Below are 23,133 nucleotides of genomic sequence, written 5' to 3'. Positions count from 1 at the left end.
ATTTATTAAGCACATACTGTGGGCCAGACACTACACTATGAATGATACAAAAAATGTTATACTAATGATTAGTCAAAAACTCCTGTACTTGGCTAGCTTACATTCCCATAGGGAGAAAGAGTAAATAAAAATAACCATAAGCATAAAAACCTACAGATTATGATATGTGCTAATGAGAAAAAAAAAAGAAATAAAGCACAGTAAGGAGAACTTACATGTATTACCTCAGTAGCCCATCATTGAATAGACAGATGCTATATTATTCTTAAGTGAAAAAACAGAAGCACAGAGAGGCAAAGTAATTTGCCCAGCTAGCAAAGAATCAAGTACAAATTTAACTCAAGCCATCTGACTTCAGAGGGCATGCTGCTAACCACAGTGTATGCCAACAACCAATGGCAGTAGTCTGGGCAGAAGTGCCACCTTGCCTTGCTTGTGACTACCATGTAGAGCTGGACAGTGGGGCAGCTGGCCTCCTACATATGTACTATCCTGAGCGTGTCTGCTCTTCAGGGATCCAGGCTCCAAATGCAGTGAGGACCAGAGAGATGAAAATGATTTTCCTTCACTCCAACCTAATGCCCTTACTCATTGGCTCTGATCATACCTCCAGCCTCTTTCCAGGAAGACTGATAATCTCAATGTCTAATCCTTTCAGGGAAAACCAATCCCTCCCTGCAATTAAAATACATTCGAAAAGAATTGTGCCACCTCAGTACTTTATTTGCTATTAAATAACATCACATTTTGCATTTCAAAGGATTAAATCTTCGTTGAGTCACATCAAAGCCAGTCCATTTGAGTTTTACTGCTTCTGGGTCAATGATAAAAGGGGTAGCATGTGCCTACACATCCTTGTAGCAATATTTTACAGCTCTAGCAATAGATTGTCCAAAGGACACACATAATTCTAAAGTAAACTGATATATATGTAATGAAAACATAATTTCTTCCTCCAAAGCTATAGAATGGTCAGCTACACAGCTTTGTAGAACTTACTCTCTGCCTAAATCACCTGCATTGAAGTGGGTCAAAGTTTCCATTTTCTCTAAGGTCTTTGGGTGGGGTTTTGTTTAATGTTGTGGTGTCTAAGAGACCCTTGAGGTGATTTCCATGGAAAGAGAGACAATCTGTTACAATGATAAATGCAAAGTTAAGCCTGAGAGACAAAAAATAATTTAAATATTTGAAATGGCAATTTTCATGTTTCAAAAATCTTAGAGACACTGTCATTTCCAGGACTCTCTGTGATAAGTGCTGCAACTAGGACATCCCAGAACTGCTGAGATTGAGAGAATGTTAATGGCTGACCCATCTATCAATCCCATGCCAGAGCAGCGTGAGCTCATCAGCAGTGGTGAAGCCCCCTCCAAGTGATGCTGTGAAGTGGCCCTATGGCTATACATCTCTTTCTAGCCACACCATACTTTTACCCACTTCTCTGTGTTTGCTCTTGCTTGTTCCCTTCAGAGAAAGTCATCCTGATTCTTTTCCACTCCCTAAAAGTCTACTCATGTTTTCATGGTAGCTGGTTCTCACCTCAGCTGTGAAGCTCTCCAGTGAAAGCTTTGCCCACCTCAGCATCTCCAAGATTGAGATGCCCACAGATTGAGATAAGTGGTTCTTAAAGTTTTAATGTGAATCCACATTCTCCCTACTGCTGTCACATACACATGATAGGAATCACTCACTCTGTATCTATATTTACTGAAGAGAAACTGCTTTCAATACTACAGAACTACAGTGATAGAACGGAGACAGTTGGACTGGTAGCTGTTCTCACAGAGCTTTCAATAGAATAATAAAGCAGCCACATATTTCCCTTCTGCTCCACACACATGTGCATTATATGCCCTCAGTCAATACCTGATGACTGACTGACGTATTGATTGATTAATTAACATCTCTCCTTACTCAAAAGCTATGACTTTGAGATCCTGTGCTATGCCAGGCAATGTCCCAGGCACTGTGATTACTGGGTGAGCAAAAAAGAAACAGTGTCCACCCTCATGAAGCTTTGAACCAAGTTACCTTTGTAAAGCTTAGGGTTAAGTCACTCATTTTTAAAGAAATACAGTTTGTAGAAAGACTTCTAGACAAATGCATCTTTTCACCAACAGCATCTACACTAACTTAACATCCACTCTAACGGCTTTTACTTGAAAGATACTGTTTAATCCACACAAACGCGTGTGGCTGGTATGATTCTGAAAGTAACAACACTAATGTTCACAGAGGTTAAGTGACTTCAGCCAGTGAGCAAGTGGTAGAGAGCCTGGAACCCCACATGGGTCCCCTGAGTCCAAATTCTAAACACTATCCACAAACACCTGGGTAGGATTCTCTTACTTTTGAGGATCAGAACTGTGCTACTGTTTTTAAAAAAATCAAGTAATATAAAGATGGAGTTGTAATTCTCATGCACACTGTTAAGTATTATGGAAAAATAAATGAGGAATAATGTTAGTTATGTCAGCAAGCAGGATTTTCATTGTGAAAGAAAAAACATGAAGACACAAGATTGAAGAGGTCAAGTAAAAACCTTGCAATCCAGAATTAGACTTATGATGTATTTTTATCCCCTCAAAAATTGTACCTCAGATCTAGTCTTTGAAAAGATCTAAAAACATGTGTGGAGTACTCAGTTTTTCTGTTCAAAATATTTTTATTAGTTTAATCTATGTCCAAAGATTTTTAAAATATTGGATAGGGTAATTTGTTGGAGAATAGATGGAGACAGGATTTCTGTCAATTATTAAATAACTTAGTTACTGTTCACAAAATACTTTGAGTAATGTAGAGGGAAACTTTACAACATAATGGAGTGTCCTCAAATTACATCTTCATTTCACAATTATATTGAGATCATACTTCCAAGATCCTTACAGAGTCAATGATAAGGTAACCCAAGTAGTTTTTCTTACAAACAAAAGAGATCTGCCTCTTACAGGATAATTATGTACTATTCCAATAAAAGATCCAAGACTTCTCTAGGCTCTGCCTCAACGCCATGAATAAGAGCATCAATACTAAGTAATCCTTCTATCGTTGCTTTGGCCAAAAAAATATCTAGTTATTAGTTGTGGCTCGGTTTGGTTTTTCCTTGGATTTCTAACTCATTCCTGAGCAGAAGAGTGCATTGTATTTTACGTTAGCAATATTTCTTGTTTATTCTCATAACTCCACTTAATGAAAAATAGAACTTGGTCTGGATTCTTAGTGTCTTGTGGCTCTTTGTTGAGAACTAATGGGTTTGAGTCACAAATCCATTGCAGTAGTGTGGGAAACCATCAATATATTTTAAAGTCAGCAGGTATAGTGGAAAAAAATAATGAAAAGCTGAAGACTCAGCTTTAGGTTCTAGCTTCCTAACTTCTAGGTAAACTTTGGAAAATTATTTAACTGCTTGGAGCCTTTGTGTCTTCAGCTATAAAATGGGCTAACCCTCATAGGATCTTTGGAAGGCATGAAATAAGATCAAGCTTGCAAAATATTTTGCATATGGTATTACCCAATAAATATTATTTATTCCTTTCTCTATCCTCTGAGCTCTAATATTATAACTTTCTGCTAGATTTTTTAAAGAGGAATTCACTGCATCTATCTATGTATTCATTTACATACTAAAGTATATTCCTATATATGTCTTATCTATATAGATTTCTACTTTACGTGGAATTTGTAAGTCTGTCTCTTTCAGATTTAATGCTCTTTAAAATTCAGCTCTTTCTGTCCACTTATAACTGTTCGACCTGCATAATATTCTTCTATAACTCACATGAGCAAAGCTTCGATGAATCATTGGTTGTCCTTCCTTTCACCTTCCCAGGTTCCGCAAGGTCCTTCTCATAATTAATCCACTGCCAGAGTCCTTGACAGACAATGGGAGACACACTTTCTCAAGAACAGATGGCTGTGTCCAATCTCAAATCCATATCCACTCCAATTTAAAAAGCAGTGATTCCTCCCTGTGTCCTGAAATTGTAGACACCACCAGCATAAATATTTATTTTGATACAGTATCTTATTAGGGATATCTTCGCTGTGGACTTTGTGTGTGATGCTGTTTTCTTAGGGAAAGGATTTAGAGAATTCTTTGCTACAGGTATCTTGGTGGGAAATGTCATGTTTCATGAAAAAATGGGTCTGACTCTGGTTCCTGTTCACTCTCCATTTATTTATTCTTTCTTCCTTTCCTCTTTATTTTTTCCCTTTTATGCTCTATCTTTAAACATTTTTGAAGTATTGTGATGTGCCAAGACCTTTGAAACACATGGGTAAATAGACTGTTCATTTTTAAAAGGTTAGTTACCAAAAGTCGTTTTCCAGATGTTTTAAATGTTAATGATTTAAAAGACATGCAAATAACATAGATTGTAAATCACCATATTTTTTATGGTATCCATACAAAATTGTGGTTGGGGAATCATGAAATTCTGCTTTTTCTATGCATTCTGTCTTAGAAATACCTTACAAGTGGTAGAAATAATGGTAGAAGTGGTAGAAATCAAATAATGTTTTAAATAATTTATCTGGCTCCGTGTGATGCAATAACCTCTTTGGGGAATACTTATTTTTCAAGGATTTAAGAAGACTACTTTATGTAGCCTTTCAACACCACATCAATATGAAATCTATAATACAAACCTGGCTTCGAAATTGCAAACGCATGTATGGATTTCCGTTTTAAAAGATAGTCACAGATCAAATGACAAATTAGAAAAAGATTTTTGTACCTGAAATCACACAAGTGGGATTAATATCCCTTATAGAGAAATAATCTTCTAAAAATAGAGAATAAAAATAACAATTCTATAGTAATATGGGCAAGAAATATAATCAGGCAATTCACACACAAAAAAAAGAAATGCAAAATCCCATAAATATGTGAAAAGATCCTTAACCTTGAGCACAGAAATGCAGATTAAAACCACAATGAAATACTTTTTCTCACCTATCAGGCTGGCAAAGATCCAAGTGATAACATTGTCTATTGGCAGCTCTATGGAGAAATAGGCATTCTCCTGCATTGTTGGAGGAAATGCAACAATGTGTAACTGGTATGCAGGAGAACTTGACAATAGCTAGCCGAATTACTTAGCCATTTAACTTTGACCCAGCAACTCCGCTCTAAGATACACAGACAAAAAAATAAAAGAAATAGGCAAAAGACCAATTCTTGCAGCACTATTTATAATAGCAAAGGATGGGGGGAAATTGCCATAAAGATTGGACTTTGAACACTAACATATATCCATATAATGCGGGTGTAATGCCAATATGAGAAATATACGATATATAAAATGTACTTTCAAGTGAAAAAGGAAAGTGACAAAAAGGTCCGTAGTATATAAGAAAAGGAAGAGATACAAATACACAGATACACACATAATTTGATTTTTTTTTGTAAAAGCTGCAGAAGGGGAGAAGGGACAGTGATAAATCTAAATTCTGGATTGAACATGACTTACTGTATAGGCTTGACTCGGGAAACATATCACTATCTTAATAATTATGAAACAAAATTAACTCTTAGAAAGGACTTTCTAAAAGTGATATGAAAAGTAAAATAAATTAATGGTGTATTAAGTTGTTGATGTTAGCACAGACAGGAATGATTTCAATAACTTTAAAACACAGTGGTTTAATTGTACATCTCTAATAAGATATACAAAGTTAATTCCAAAAAATCTTCAATTCTTTTTGGTAATCTTATTTTGTGGTAATGTTGGTATCATTATTATGAGACTGTTGCATATCGTGGGAAAATTAAGTGTATAGTGATACTGGGAACCAGGAGTTTCAACGTAAGAGTAAGGAGATAAAGATACACTATTAAAGAAATTAAGTAAAAACTTTGGGGGCGCCTGGGTGGCTCAGTATGTTATGAGCTGCCTTCAGTTCATGATCCCAGGGTCCTGGTATAGAGCCCCAAGTCTGGCTCCCTGCTCAATGGGGAGTCTGCTTATCCCTCTCCCTCTGCCCCCCCGACTCTTGCTCTCTCTCTCTCAAATAAATAAATAAATAAAATCTTTTAAAAAAAACCCAAAACTTTGGGGCGCCTGCGTGGCTCAGTTGGTTAAGCGGCTGCCTTCAGCTCAGGTCATGATCCTGGAGTCCCTGGATCGAGTCCCGCATCAGGCTCCCTGCTCGGCGGGGAGTCTGCTTCTCCCTCTGACCCTCCCCCCTCTCATGTACTCTCTCTCATTCTCTCTCTCTCAAATAAATAAAATCTTAAAAAAAAAAACCAAAACTTTATAGTCCTAAGTTAAAATCCATAGTGTATTTCACCTGTAAAGCAATGTATATCTTAGTTCTGTTATTTTCAAAGAAGTAGAAACAATGGTCAACTCAATAGCAATGAGGACTTTAGGTATACAGAGTATGGTCTCTAAGTACTATTTTCCATTTAAAAAAAAAAAACAAAAAACACACAAAAAACCAAGAAGGTTCTTGGTACAAGATGAAGTCTGAATCATCTTATCACACCACAGAACAAGGGAGCTCTCAAAGGCTTCTAGTCAATCTGTCATGGCAAAAGAACTCAGGAGTCAAATTGAGTTCACTGGTAAAAGGCAGTAAGATAATAAGGGTAATAATAGCAATGGAATGAAATATATCAAATACACTTGAGTTCATCCATGAGGCCATAATTATATTTAAGACACACTACACTTTGATTACTTTTGGATGGTGTTAGGGAACCAGTTGATTTATTCTGAGTACTGGTAAATAAAGGAAAGGAATAAAGCCTTTCCTGTATAAACTGTATCTCAGGGTAATGGAGTCTATAAGGAACAATTTCTCTTTGTACAATATTTCCATTAATACGTGAATATGGAATGATGCAGTGCTAGCAATTTTTACCCCTAATGAAATAATACATCCAAGAAATGATCATTAATGGGTTGTTAATATCACAGAAAGAGAGATAATCAGACATTAAGAACCTCCCAATGGCTTACACACTACCTGTGAAGTTGTCTTGAAAAAACAAAATCATGCCTGAATCTAATCAAGCCTCTGGATCAAACTTCCAACTTAGAGACAATGGAAGAAACAGAGTAACATGTTCAATGACATCATGGAGATAGAATCAAGAAAATCTAGGATGTGGGAAATTCTGTAAGACAAAGGATTTGTTTTCTTCAACAAATAAATTGGAGAATTGGAGAAAGAGGCAAAAATGGAAGAAGAAATAGGTTAGGGAATGGCAGAGAGAGAGAAGGAGAGGGAGAGGAGGGGAGAGGAGTTTGATAATGATATAGTTGTGCTGAAGTCATAGTTCTTTTCTTTTAGAGATACATAATGAGATATTTACATATGAAATAAATTGTTGTCTGGAATTTGCTTCAGAATTAGCCAGGCAGGGAAGGTCAGTAGGGATATAAATGAAGTAAAGATTGCTATGAGCTAATGTATTTTGAAACTAAGTGATGGATACATGGAGGTTCATTATATTGTTCCTCCTACTCTTATATATGCTTAATCTTTTCTATATTTAAAAAAGCTTTATAAAAATATCATCAGAGAATGCATGGTAACATTTATGAATTTGAGAGTGACAGTTCTACGTTTAAACCTCTCAATGAGCTCCTCTGTGGTTTTCAGGTTGAATTCCAAACCATTTAAGATGGGACACAGACTTCTCACAGCCCAGCCATTTCATGTACTATCTGTTGCCTAGAACATCCTTTATATTTAGTTCTGCCTGGAGAAACTCTGCTCATCTTTCAAGACCCAACACAAATGTAGCCAAATTTTCTTGCCTGCCTTTCTGCCCCTGATTTAGGCAGAGTTAATTACTCCCCCCTCTTTTCTCTTTTCATCACACTCTGTACATTCCACCGTTATTTATTCACTTGATTATTTTAAAAATTGCCTTTTGAATGCCTAATGTAAGCCAGACATTGCGCCAGATACTAGAGATATATATTGCAATGACCTAGTCCTTGCCCTCATAACCTAGAGTCTTGATGGAAAATCACTTAAACCATGATGAATGTAATGCTGAGAGAGGTACTAGGAACTATCTAAGGAAACATCTGCTGGGAAAAGCTAATCTGGAGCAGGGAAATCCTCAGATCCTCTCACCCAGAACTGCCTTTATATTTGTCTCTGTATCCCTCCCACTGTACCTTGTAAGCTCATTGGGATTACCCTAAAATTTCTTATGATTTTGTATGCTTTCTTTTCTAATCTTACAACTCTTCAAACCAGCTATTATTATTATTATCCCCATTTCAAGATCATAAAATTGAGGTTCAAAGAGGCAAGGTTACTCCCACCTAGTAAATGTGAAAACAGGGTCTACTAGATGTCAGGCTCTAAGTGCTGGGTAGTGTCCCATGCTGTCCTTGGAGAATGAACTTAAAAGTGAGAAATTTTCTTTTTTTTTTTTTTAAGATTTTATTTATTTATTTGACAGAAAGACACAGTGAGAGCAGGATCACAAGCAGGGGGAGAGGGAGAGGGAGAAGCAGGCTTCCCGTGGAGCAGGGAGCCCAATGCAGGGCTCGATCCCAGGGCTCTGGGATCAGGACCTGAGCTGAAGGCAGATGTTTAACGACTGAGCCACCCAGGCACCCCAAAAGTGAGAAATTTTCAATAGGCTAACTGATCCATATAAATGTTAGTGGTCAGCATTCTTTGAGAAATAGAAATATCATTGTCCTAGGGTGATCCTTGTGTTAGCTGGTTGGAGGTCCTCTTTTCAGTAGAAAAACCACCCTAGATAACCATATTAATATCAAAAGGCCATGTGGAGACCAAGGAGACCAAATGAAAGGAAATGAATACCTCAGGCAGTGCTTCTCAATCAAAGATGGTTTTGCCCCCAAGGAGACATTTGACAATGTCTGGAAACATTTTTGGTTGTCACAAATTGGAGGGAGTGTGCTACTGATATTTGATGGATAGAAGCTGGCATGCTGCTAGGCATCCTACAAATCCCGGGACAGGACACCCCCACAACAAAGAAATTTCCAGTTCAAAATGTCATAGTGCTGGGATTGAGATCCCTGCAGTAGGGTAATTAGCTGGCACATCCTTCTCCACTATAACATACGGTTGAGGCCGATGGCTAGAGCTTCTTTTTCCCCAGCACTTGGGGAAGAATGAATGAGACCAAGGTGCCATTCCCCTTCATTACATCCATTTAGTGCAGTAATTTGATTCCATCTGCTTTTCATCAGAAATATGGATTTTAAAGAATGATTTGTATTGCCAGAATGAAAATCTAATATCTAAGAAATTTGAGTGACAATCCCACCAGTTGAATATGCTTATTTTAATTTCTTCATGTTCTTGTCCAGTGCTTTCTTCTGTTCTCACAGAAAGGGTGATGGGGAGTATTGGTTAAGAACTCCAGAGCTAAGACTAGAATACCTCAGTCTACTTCTCCCTCTGTCACCTTAGGCAAGTAACTTAACCCCTCTAAGTCAAAGTTCCCTTGTCCGTAAATGGGATGTTGACCTCATGGGGCTGTTACGAAGATTCAGTAGGATAGTCAATGCAAAGTGCTTAATAAAGTGGCTGACAATAAAGAATACTATATAAATGTTAGCTGTATAGTTCCTATTAAATATTCTTCTTATTTATTTTCCACCTAATTGGATATTATAAATACTTTTCATGTTGCTACAAAGTTGTCATCATTAGAATGTTCAGTAATTCATCTAGGCAATGGATATGTCACCATTTATCTAACCTGTTCTGTGTTGGATATTAAGGCTGCCTCCAACTTTAAATACACACACACACACACAAATTAGCAATTTCCATTCATACACCTTCTCCTGCATTTTGGATTATAAAACCCAGGAAAGATCCCCGGTGTTGATTACCACATAGGAATGTATTTATAGCTCTTGACAAATTCCTTCCAAGAAAGAGATTTATAAAAATTTATTGCCATCAGCTGTATAAAAGCAGGACCATTCCAATGCACCTTTTGTGTTAGCATTTTCTATCAAAATAAAGGATACAAAATGATACCTCATAGTTGTTCTACTTACCACTCTTTGTTTATTACTCAGGCTAAACCTTTTAAATGTTTATTCACTAGGTGGATTTCTTCTTGTGTAATGTTCAGTATTTCTGTCATTTCTTTATGTATCATAGGATGTTCTTTCTTAATTATTTATAAATATTCTTTATATATAAATTATATTAATACTTTTTTATTAATTACTCAGATGTACTGTCTCCCTTTTAATAAAATCATGGGACAGAGTTATTTCTCTTCTTATGTATTAAAGACAGGTGCATATTATTGCATTCATGCCTGTGACCATGTGGAAAGTATCATAGTGACTTTTGTTTCTCATTTCTAAGGAATCTGTCACATCATTTCTGATCTTCTTTCAGAGTCAAAGCCTTTTCATCTGAGTTCATTCTCTTCCACACTGCATTCCCCTGAAATTGCACCAGAAACCCATGATCACATCATACCACCACCGATAAACCCTGTGCTGAGCATTATTGTTCCTCCAGGCATCTGAAATTGTTCTAATGTTCAAGTTCCGAATGTCAACGGGGACTGTGCACCCTTCACTCTCAGTGGATGCTGCATTTTATGCCCACCCATTACTTTCTGTTCACTGCCACCAATTCATATAGTGCATCAATTTTCTTTCATTTTTGTTTCTCAACTCCTACAGCAAAGTTTAGCACCATAAAATATGTGACATGACTCGATGAAGCAGCAGCTTTCTGCTAAAACTTCAGAGCAAGAGGCACTTTTTTTTTGTTTTAAGGGAAAAAAGCCATCGAGCTACCAGCTGTTCTCCTAAAAAAAAGATGTGGCAGCATTAGCCATGCAGATATTCTGCAGTTGTTCCCTAGCCATAATGAAAAGGGATTTTTTTTTTAAGGCTCAATTGCATGTGGCTTTCAGGAACTGGCCACAGTAATGAGGCTTGTTATCTTTGTAATGGATAAACTGAGTCTAGGTGCCATACTCAACCATTGTTAAGGTCAATCTCTTCATTTCTTGATTCCTTCTACAATTACAGGAAAGACATAAAAAATATAAGCAATGGTGTTTTTTAAAAGGTTACATGACATTAAAATGTGCTTCATTCTACTGTCAAATACCAGTAAATGCCACTTAAAAGAAGGGCTGCCCAGATTAGGTGAAGCAAGAATTCACTTGATCTTTCTCTCTCCCTGTGCCCTGTTCTCCAACAATATTACCCAAGAATTATCAACAACTTGGATGGAGAATTATACTGAGGACAGGTTTGTTGCTAGGGTGAGTTGTTATTCTCCAAATGACTTATATAGCAAAGACAAATGGAATCGTTGCTCCAGATAGCACATAGTAGAAGTGGTTAATGTGCACAGAAAAAGCAATCACTTTGCATTTACATATTCAATAAATGAAATCCTAAGTTGCTACCACCTGGTTTAAAAGCACCTCACCCAAAATGGTAGTCTACTCTCTCCCTAGTTTCCTTAAAATTCACTCCTGCTATGGAGTTTGGAGTAGAAGAAGGTTGGTGAAATGATTGCTGAGGCAGGCTTTTTCCACTTCCTTTCCAAAGTTTTGAGCTACCAGGATTTATCATAAAAATATTGAGACAATTAAAATAATTAGGGGGAAGGAAAGAGAGAAAGGAAGAGACCATATAGAAGTCACCCAGTGCTCTGGGAATTTTCCTTGACTTATTCCTCTCTGCCCCACCCCTGCAACCAATCACTTACTAAGGCCTGTAATTTCTGTTCCCCAAAAAATATCTCCCCAGCGCTTCCCTATCCAAAGGACCTCCTACCCAGTTTTTACAAGTTGGCTAACTGGTTTTCCTGCCTTCTGGCTCCAACTCACCTTTCAGTCTTTCACCCCAGGCATTGTTTGGTGGCTCTAAAAGGTGAATATATAAATAAAATGTGGTTCATATATACCATGGAATATTACTCAGCCATCAGAAAGGTTGAATACCTACCATTTACATCGCCATGGATGGAACTGGGGGGTATAATGCTGAGTGAAATAAGTCAACCAGAGAAAGACAATTATCATATAGTTTCACTCATATGTGGAATATAAGAAACAGTGCAGAGGACCATAGAGGAAGGGAGGGAAAACTGAATGGAAAGTCACCAGAGAGGGAGAAAAACCATTAGAGTCTCTTAACTATAGGAAACAAACTGAGGGTTGCTGGAAGGGAGGTGGGTGAGGGGATGGGGTAATTGGGTGATGGGCATTAAGGAGGGCACGTGATGTGATGAGCACTGGGTGTTATAGGCAACTGATGAATTATTGAACACTACATCTGAAACTAATGATGTACTATATGGTGGCTAATTGAATTTAAATAAAAAAATTTGCATTGGAAAAAAAGGCAAATATACACATTCATTTTATAGGGTTTCTTATTTTGCAAAGCAGAACCTTTGCTTTATATTCAATAGAGAATAAAACTCTAGTCTTAGGCTGGTACAGAGGAGAAAAAGTTGGTCAGCAGGGTGGGGGAAGCAATCTGAAAATCCAGCTGTTTCTCAGGCACACATTTAGCAGTGGTCCTGCTCCTTAAAACTATTATCTTCACCTTCACTTTCAAATGTGCTGTCTAATCCTGATCCATATGAGGGTTCTATGGTCTAAACTGGGTTACTTCTCAAATTTCCCTATTACCAGCTTGATTCACTTTTCTCAGTACGATCAAGCCAATTACTACTTAAGTACCTGCTTTCCAGTTTACAAAATTTTGTGGATGTTGCCCCATCTTTCATTCTCTGTTTCTTATTTATGCCTTTTAAAGAAACCCTTTATTGTCATTTTAATTGGATTTTGAGGAGAGAAAATATATGTATATCTTCAATCTCCCATCTTTATTGGAATCTACCTGTAACTTTTTCTTCTTTACGTAAATACAATAAACTAGTCACAACCACACAGATTCATAACCACATACATACAGTATTTATGTGAGAAGGTGAAAGGGATATTTTCAAAATTAAAAAAAAATGTGTTGAGTCACCATACCGTGCAGAAATGAAATTGCTAGAGATCATGTTGTATTTTAATATGGAACTTTAGAACATAGCCCTGAAAGAGATGATCAATTTTTATGCTCTTAAAGTGGTACAACACACTAATAAACATAAAACATATTAAAAATTCACCCATAGTGTGATATCCAAAATCAAACTGTTTCTGTCTTCTTTGCAACTCTTGTGTATTATGGAATATACAGTTTCACAAACAGTTTCATGTTAGAATAGTCTTCAAAACTATCATTAATTGTTGTGGAATGTTCTATTGGATTTATATGCCATGATTTACTAATTCATCTCCAAGTGCTTTCCTAGCATAAATAAAACTATATGCATCATCGTGCTTAAGTGCAGTGGTGATCCATCCCAGTTTCACCATGAGTTCTATAGCATCTGGCATTATCATTCTAAGACCATGTTTATTTAGTAGTGATAAGTTTGTTTTCATCATCATTTTTATTAATAACTTTAAATATTGTGTTTCCAATGTTTACTGTGAAATTGTGTTATCTATTGTGGAGAGTATTGATATCTTCTCTCCTTTTACCACTTAATTATTAGTTTTCCAACCAACTGGAATGAACTCTTCCTTCATTAGACACACACCTACAGCATGTTGCAGGGACATAGAGAAAGAAGGGACCTGACCGTTGCCTGTTTTGAGTTCACAAGATAGTTCAGTACAGTCTATAAGGAGCTTGAGAAGTGTGGTGTGGTCATGGTGGGGGCACGAGCTGAGGACGCCATGTGCCTGCCTCGGAAACAGTGTGGAGAGAGCGGTCTAGGTAGATGAAACAGGAGACTCTAAGCCAAGGAGGCATATATTTAGAAAATACAAGAAATGAGGATACTGTCTAACCTCTCACATTTGCTGCAATTTTTCTCATTTTTGCCTTGTAAAAATCATTTAATATTTTTAAATGCATATATATGATCTAATTTGTTGATCGTATTTTTGGGTTATTTCTCTAAAAATGATTCCAGCAGGATCTGGGTCATCATGGTTGACTTGGACAAAGGCATAATAAAGCTGCCACGGCTAACACCTCTCCTTAGGGGCAGTTATGCAAACATCATTTTTTTTTAAACCATAAGAAATTGATAAAGAAATATTTGATGAAGACAACACTGCATTAAGGCGGTATTCGCAAAGTGCCTCTCGGAATGGTTTTGGCTGTCATGTGTCATACTGGCAATCAGCATTGCTATTCATTATTCCGAGTAAAGAGTGTAGTCATTTGGCTGTTAATGACAGACATGGGATGGGCCTGCAGGGACTGGGTCTGGCTCTATTCCTGACGCAGAAATACCTTAATATGCAGGACTTTATCAAATGCTATAGTCTTTGCTACATCTTGTTGCATTTAGACACGGAGAGAGTTACATTTTCTACCACAAGCCCCTGAGGGCTTGATTATTTTTTGTACAATGCTTCTTCACTAAGATACATGTAAGTGAAGGGGATGTCAAAAATATGAGGGAGTTATTTCTTCTAGAGTTTATAGACAATTTGGGCTGATCATAGTACTTTGAAGACTACATTCAGTTACTACTTGCTTATCTATTGCTCACTAGAGTGTAAGCTCCTTGAGGGCAGGGATTATGTTTCTCCATCCTTATATCCATAGTGCCTGCTGTATAATGGAAGCTATGGAAGCTCAGTGAACATGTATTACCTGGCTGGAAGAGATGCATGAATGGGACGTGTGCATGTTACAGCTCAATCTTGCTGCCCTGTGTGAGTGGTGGAGAGAGATGTGAGCATTTACAGGCTGGAGAGAGGATGAATCACTGGGGAGGATGAAAACAGACTACTAGCAGAGCCGGTTTGGGAGCTTAGCCTATGGGTAAGCTCAGGACACGAAGAGATGGGAAGAAGGGCAACTAGGGCAGCAGAGGGAAAGGTAAGCTTGAAAGTTTCAGCATCAAATCCCAGCAACAGTGACCAGATTAGGTTGGCCACATTATGGATGTGTGGAGGAGAAAGGAGGGGAATCAGGTAGGAAATGCTATGAATGAAGTCTAGGGATGTTAGGATACTCTCAGTAGGTAACGGAAAACCATACTCATTGCATATATATATATATATATATATATATATATATATATATATAGGAGAGAGAGAGGGAGGGAGAGAGAGTATTAGCATCATCAGATTTGTGCATTTGGGAGCACATTCTGGTGGCCCTGTGGGGAGAGAGAGAGAGAGAAACCTGTTAAGCTTTTGCAGTAATATATACACAGTAATATATGTGAAGGTGATATAGGGCAACCTCAGTTGAAACTATAGACTTCATGCATTTATTAGGCAAATAATATATAATAACACATTTGAGGGCTTCTGCATGCCATGCCTGTGCTATGTGCAGAAGCTATAATCCTAAGCGGACAGATTCCCTCACCTTCATGAGAACACAATCACAAACTTCATTAAGGACAACAAAATCTTAGCAGGGTGAACTATACACAACATTCTGCATGGCTGAAAGCATTGAGTGAAGGGATGTTTGCTGAAGGTGACTCCAGGGCTTGCCCAGGTCAAGCATGACCCAGATCCTGCTGGAATTGAATTTTTTTTTGATCAGAGGAGATGACACAACCAGATGCTTATTTTGAAAAAATAATCCCGGCTGTTTTCTGGAAAATGTGTTGACAGGTGTGAGAGGTAGTATGGAGATGCCATTTAGGTGGCCACTAAAGGCAACAGATGAGGGTTGCTGCTCATACCAGGGGGGTGTTGAATAAGTGGAAGAATTCCGCAACTAGTAAGGAGGCAGGTGACCTATGGGAGAGAAAGGTAACTGCCGGGGCCATTAACTGTAATAAGAGTCTCAATAGGTCCCCAAAGGGCCCCAGGCTTGGTAAGTAGTATGGGGAGAACAATGAATTTGATTTCGGACATGGCAATTTTGAGATTTTGGGTAGGCAGGCACAGAAATAAATCTAGATTTCAGTGTGCAAATTTTAGTCATTGGGCTAGGGTAATCAAAGTCCTCAATGTTACCCCTTCTCTAAGAAATTGGGGATGGCAAAAGGGAAGATGCAGAAATATGGGAGCAGACTGGCCTACCATCCAGGGGAATCCAAAGGAGAATGGAAGTCTCTGGGGTGAGTGAGGGACTGCATATTTTTGAGACTCTGACTACACTAGGAACCTTGCATAGGCAGCCTTATTATCCCACTCCAAGGAAGACTGGAGTGGTGTCTAGAATTCTTTGAGAGGCCAATCATGGAGGTGTGGCCATTCTTCTGAGTCCACACAGAAAGGAGTTTCACTGTAAGCATTTAAATCAAGTCTATACATCTTCTTCTGTATCATGTTTAATACTCCAGTATGTAACATCTTAGGAGATCAGAAGTCTTGCTCAGGACCACAAGTTGATGACCTTACACCAAGAATCTACCCTAAATATAGAATGCATTTTTTCCCTTCTTAATGGAGTTTACCTCCTGTGGTAGGGCTATGGAGCAGGTGTTTGTGTCTCTCCAAAATCCATACATTGAAACCACAGCCCACAGCATGATGGTATTGGGAGCTGGGGCTTTGGGGAGGTAATTACGATTGGATGAGGTCATGAGGGTAGAACCCTCATGTATGGGATTAGTGTCCTTTTAAGAACCACTTGAGAGCTTGCTGCTCCTCTTTCTGCTCTCCATCATGTGAGGGTATAAGGAGAAATCAGCAATGTGCAACCTGAAAGAGGACCCTCAACAGAACTTGACCATCCTGGCATCCTGATCTGGGACTTACAGCCTCTAGTACTGTGAGAAATATATTTCCATTGTTAAAAGCCACCCAGTCTCTGGCATTTGTTATAGCAGCCTGAACTAAGACAGGTAGGCAGAACAAAACACTCCTACCCCCCAAGATGTCCACGTCCCAATTCCAGGAAACTGTGAATATGTTACCTTACATAGCAAAAGGGACTCTGCAGATGTGGTTAAGGACTTTGAGATGGAGAGTTCATCCAGGATCATCCAGGTGGATGGCTGTGGTCAGAGGGAGGGAGATGTGACTATGGAATTGTCAGAGGAAAGTAACATTGCTGTCTTTGAAGATGCAGAAGGAGAGCCATGAGCCAAAGGATGTGAGCAACTTTGAGAAGCTGGAAAAGTTAAGGAAACAGACTTTTTACTAAAGCCTCCAGAAGAACACTGCCTTATCAATACCTTGCTTTTAGCCCAGTCAGACTTAATCACCCATAAAATACTACAATAATAAATTTGTGTTGTTTCAAGCCATCGTGTTTGTGATAATGTGTTATAGCAGTAACAGAAAACTGTTACACCTTACAGGAAGAACAATACATTTAAGTTACATGGTGGGCTTAGTAGGAATCGTAGTAACCATGGAGTTGGGACCCAAAATTAGGGGGCTCTGTCCAGTGACCCCAGCCCTGCCACACTGCAGCAGCCAATTACCCTTACAAGAGTCAGGGTTCACTCCTTGGCCTATTGCAAAAATGGCACATACTCACACTCAAAGCACATACCTTTATGAACAGATCATCAGCAAAACAGAATAACCTGTCAATAGGTGTCTGAGTCTGAAGGCCTGAGATTCTAGGAGACCTGGGATGTAAAGTATAATTCAAGGGCTGGAGAAGGCCAATGTCACGGCTTGAAGATAGGTCGAGAGAGCGAATTCTCCCTTACTCAGACTTTTTGTTCTATTTAGGCCTTTCAAGGATTGGATGAGGCCCATCCACATCAGGAAGGTCAATCTGCTTGACTCAGTCTACTTATTCAAATGTTAATCCCATCTAGAAACCCCTCACAGACATATCCAGAATGGTGTTGAACCCCATATCTGGATACTCCATGGCACAGTCAGGTTGGCACATAAAATGAACTATCACAGATAAACCAAAAGATATATCAATAGGTTGACAGATAGATAGATAGGTATATAAAGGAATTCAGAGGAATCCTTACAACTGAGATCACCTATAATTTAGACTCAGCTAAGGGCAGAATTCCTGGAGACAGAAAGAAAAAAGCAATCAACAGTCACTCCTCTTTGCTTGATTACGGACAAAAAGGAGCTGCTATGGGCACAGTGGTTAGAAGGATATTCCAGCTTCACCTGTTTCTGGAAAAAAACACTAATTGCTGATAGCCAATCATTAAATGACTTAGTGTTTAAAAGTGAAAATAGCTCTTAGTTTATGCATTTTGTTGATGGTATTTGTTTATTTGCATTTGTATTGGTTTTTATTGGTTTTGGGGAGGTGCAGTTCCTAAGGCCACATTCCCCCCTTTTCTAGTTCTCTGGTTCCATGTGAGTCCTGGACTGAACCCCATCAGTTCCTGATATGGGAGGCTGGGGGAGTTCTTGGTGCCTGAGACTTCAACCACCAGCAGGTTCTTGACTTCATGCAAGAAAGAATTCAAAGACGAGTCAGAGTAAAGCATAGCAGAAGAAGTTTTATTGCCAAGCGAAAGTACACACTCCAGAAGAGGTGTGGGTGAACTCAGAGAATCTGAGTCACCCAGGGCAGATATGGGGCTCCGATTCTTATGCGTGGTTATAATTTGGGCACAAAATACTCATGTGGGGTTCTGAAAATAGGGATTTTCTAGGAACTCTACATAATATTTATTATGCATGCTCTGTTACCTTCTGTGTGATTTTTCTCTTGTGGATACTCCATATAGAGTCAGCATCTACTAGGAGTCCTCTAGCGCCCCCAGTGGAGGGGTCATTGTCAGTCATTGTGCACATGCATGCCACAGTTCAGCAGCAGCAGCAGGATGCTTGTGGTCATGACAAATCACAGGTATATCACAAAGTCGCTTAATCTCCACAGACTCTCAGGTGTCAAACTCAGTTCCCTATTTTTGTTCCTCCTACAAATATCTAGAACTTCCTTATTCTTCCTGCCTCACTCACATGATCGGTGTTGGAGAGAGTGCACTCCAAAGCAATGGAGTGTCCTCCTGGATCTCATCCTGGGAAGGCATAGTGAATCCGTAACAATGGCAGAGCTTACTGCATGTGTTTCCCTACAGTTCCTGGTGGGATAAACTTCTGACTTTTAGAGTTTCTTAACTAGTGGATTAATTCATTGAAAAAAATATCTCGCTTACATTGATCATTTTTATAGAAATTGATGTGCTGGGACATTTAAACACACCCCTCTTCACCAGGGGTGAGGCTAGGAAGGACAGAGCCAGTAAAGGAGAAGAGAATTCTGTGATGCCACATATATAAAGATTTCATGTAAATAAACAAGGAAAGAAAAACCAATGAAAAACTAAGCCCCGTAATAGAGAAGTAAAGGACATAAACAAAACAATTCACAAAAGAGGTATTAGAAATGATTAACAGGCACTTTGTGGGGTGGGGAGAGGATTTTCAACCTCTCTAATAAAAATTAAAAAAGAGGCAATTGCAAAAATGAGAGGCAGTTTTTCACCCATCTAATTAACACACATTAAAAATTTAAAAGACAGGAGAGAAGAGAAAATGATGCTTGAAAGAGTTTGGCTTAACTTCTTTCTGCATTTCGCTAGGGAGTGTTAATTAGCACAACCCTTTTAGGAACATTTTAGCAATATGTATCATGTGCCTTTAAAACATTCCTAACTTTTGACCCATTAATTCCACTTCCAGGATACACATAAAAATGAACACAAGAAGTTCATGCATAAAGACCTTTTTGGAAATGATACTTATGGTAGTGATATGCTGAAAATAACTTTACATATCCAAAGAATTAAATTCGTATCTATGAAAAATACCTTAAAAACAAATTTTGTTATTGTTAAATTCAAAAGTAAGTTTTTTAGAATCAAAACTTCCTTGAAATATGCATATAAAGAAGCCATCAGAATTATAAAACTACTTTACAAAACCTTGAATGGAATCATAAGTGATTATACTTCTATTTCCTTTTTTATTTTCCAGATTTTATATACGCAGCCCATATCATTGAAATAATTAGAAAGAAACTATTTAAAACAAAAATGTAGAATCCATTGTGAAGTCCTTCTATGATAGATCGTCAAGGCCCCAAATGAAGAGTCTTATATGTGGCTTCAGCAGCTTGGGCTGGAAGTGACAGAAGGCTATTTGATGGAGCCATGCCAGTCACACAGAGGTGACCCTAGACCTAGTCATCATTTGTAATATGACAGTGCCAAAGAGGTCTCTGAAATCCTTCACATACCAGCAGGAGAGAAGCAAAGTCATTTTGGAGAAAACTAAATTTGTATTGGAAGAGAGCAAGTCATAATCATTGCCAAAGCAAATTGTGTCAGCATTGTAGCTGATAAAAGTCCTATACTCCTAAAACCAGATTTTGAATGATTGGAAAGAGAAGGAATTCTTTGCAATAGCCTATCAACTCTCCTCTCAAGGGATGTTAACTTCACAAGAGCATGACATCTTTGCTGTCAGGTCCACCCTCCTAACATCCAAAATCGGGCACATACTAAGTGCCCAAGGAATACATGTTAAGTGAGCAAATAAACTCAGTTGCTCAACCCAGATCCTAGGAGACTTCTTGAGTTTTTCTCTAGCCTCAGTCCCTTATCCAGCCCATCCTTTTGGTTCTTTCTTATTATCCCCCTCTCCCACTCCCACCGTCCATACCTCACTCCAGGCCGCCATCTCTCCTGGAGAACTTCAACAGCTTCCAGTCAGCTTTCCCACCTCTGGCCTTCTTCCTGTGCATTCTCCACCGATCAGCATGATAGCATGATTGAAGATTGCAAAGCCCAAGCAGATCGGGTCATTCCATGGCTTAACTTCAAATTCTCCAGCTGCTCCTTTCATGTTCCTGAGTCACCTTTGTTGTCTGCCCCTTCCTCTCCGCTTCCTCTCCCCTTCCAATTCTCAACTCATGCCACCTCCCCCCTTGTTCACCATGTCACAGTCACACTGTTCTTCAGGTTCACTTAAGTTTCTTCAATAACCACCTCAAGGCTCGTTTGAATCTTGTTCCTCCTGCCCGTAGCACACTTTCTTCCACACAGCTTTCAACTTAAATCACCTGTTTTCAAACACGCCTTTCTTATCTGCCTAATTAAAGATTTCCTTGTTATTTTCCATATAGTTCTCACTTCTTCTTGCCTTGTAGACCACTTATGGTAATTTATAATTATACATATTTATCCCTTCAGTCTGTTTCTCCCACTCAGACAGTACCCCATGAGAATAGGGATGGTGATCAACCTGTCTACTTCTGTGTATGCCCATGTCTAAGTGCACAGCTGGGCAAAGTGGGCAGTTTATGTCTGTTGCTAAATGAATGAATGAGCTCCAAAAGGGAGAAGTGATTGAAAACATAGATCCATTTAATGAGTGAGGGATGGGGTGGACCAACATACCATTGGGAAGCAGCTAAGAGAAAGGGACTAGCAATAAAAACAGCACTGAACTGTAATAGCCCATCCTGCCCAGTTTCACCAGTGTCCCTGGAAGAAGTGAATAGCAGAGTGTCATGATGAGGCCATGAGTACAAATGGAACATGATGTACTCCTCACTACCTCTTTATAAACTTTATGTAACTCAGTAGTGTGAATTCTCTTTCTTTTTTTTAAATATGTATATAAGTGTGTGTGTGTGTGTGTGTATTATATAAGGAGCTTATCGATTTGTTTTCAGTAATTCTCACCAATTTTTGTTTGCTTATTAATTTTTGTGTGTTGTTGTTACTAACAGTATCCTGAGTTTTAAGAAAACTATTAGACAAACAAAATCAAAGTGAAGCCTGGGTACCCAGAGTGAACAAAGCAGCTGGTGCTCCTTTTTACAGCTTGGATGTGAACGAAGCCTACTTACATGTATGGGGCAGGACCATCTCTTAAAAGAATACAGATGGCAGAGGACAAACTTTCAGACTATGCACTGAACATGTTGAGAAAGCAGTTACGAAGGGATTTAAGTAGGTAGTAGAAATGGAGAGGTGAAGTCTTGATCCCTTCTGTGGTATATTAAATAGTAAAATGAAAAAGCTTTGGAACATCAAACTAAACTCATCTGGCAAATTGTTTTTGGAAAGAGATGAGCTTGTGCATTTGGACTCCTGTCAGCTGTGTAAACACCCCATTATCTAGCTGGTTATCTTCGTGGTTCTGTAAGCCCCATGCAGGCTCGCTGTACTTGCCCATGGGTGCAGCACACACTGGAAAAAAAAAAAAAAAAACGCCTGTTAGAGGTGCCTGTCTGGGTGGCCTTGGCAGTTGCTGTCTCCACATCGGAGCACTTTGAAGCTGTTCACTTCAAAAAGGGTCATAACGACCCTTTTTGGTGGGAAGCCAGCCCCGGGAAGCACAATTTTCTGAAAGAATAAGGGGTTGGTTGACATCCCTGACTGAGTGGCAGGATGCGAAAAAGATGGTCGGCTGGCTGAATAGTCATTTTGTTTTCTTTTTAGGTCCCCCAATTATGTTAATTTGGAAACTGTATCTATTAATTGCCCAATTAGACATCTGGTAATCACTCTCTACAGAAATATCCCAAATCACAGTGGCAAGGGCTGGGTGCACTATTTTATTGTATCACAAATAAAAATCTAATTTAGATTTAATAAAACTAATTCCAGCTAATTTAATACCAATTGATCATTAACAGGGTGCATTTTGTGGTTTATCAAGAATATAAGAAGGGTATATAATTAACTGGAAATGGTGTCCGCAAAGTTATAATTAAATCCTTGGTAACTTTTAACTTTCAGCAAATGTTTTACCACTTAATTAACATTTCAGAAGATGATTTATAATATGACTTGTTAAACACCCATTGCACAGAGTGCTGGACCAACTAATCAGTGTAGTCATGGAGCTTCTTATTTACAAAGTGTCTCTCCTTTCAAACTATGTAAATACCTTGTTGCAGAATAAATATCTACATACCCTTTTAATAAAAATTAATAACCGATTATGGGCTTAAGTGATTGGGTTTTTTAAACATGATGGTTGTAGGATTTTATTCACACTTATCTAATTTCTATTCAGTAGAGTCCCAAAGACTCAGGTGGAATAACAGAGTAATGTTTTCTTTGCTTCATTTTTGTTCGCTTCCTTCACTGGACTCCAGGTACCCTCTCCATTAGACTGTGGGGGGCAAGGGGGCAGGGACCAGTCAAGAAGTGGGAGGTGGCATCCCCAGGTGTTTGCACATAGTC

The 23,133-nt window shown here is 38.6% G+C and overlaps 1 long non-coding RNA gene across 1 annotated transcript in view; it reads left to right on the top strand.

The window, feature by feature from the left end:
- The window catches only part of LOC115944757 (uncharacterized), a 285,960-nt gene that overhangs the window by 241,920 nt on the left and 20,907 nt on the right, over positions 1-23,133 (top strand). The window lies entirely within an intron of this gene.

Source organism: Leptonychotes weddellii, chromosome 16 (genome assembly GCF_054177405.1).
Source record: "Leptonychotes weddellii isolate Sample4059 chromosome 16, ASM5417740v2, whole genome shotgun sequence".
Lineage (NCBI taxonomy): Eukaryota > Metazoa > Chordata > Mammalia > Carnivora > Phocidae > Leptonychotes > Leptonychotes weddellii.
Note: the sequence above shows the minus strand (reverse complement) of the source record. Positions and strands in the feature narration are given on the sequence as shown.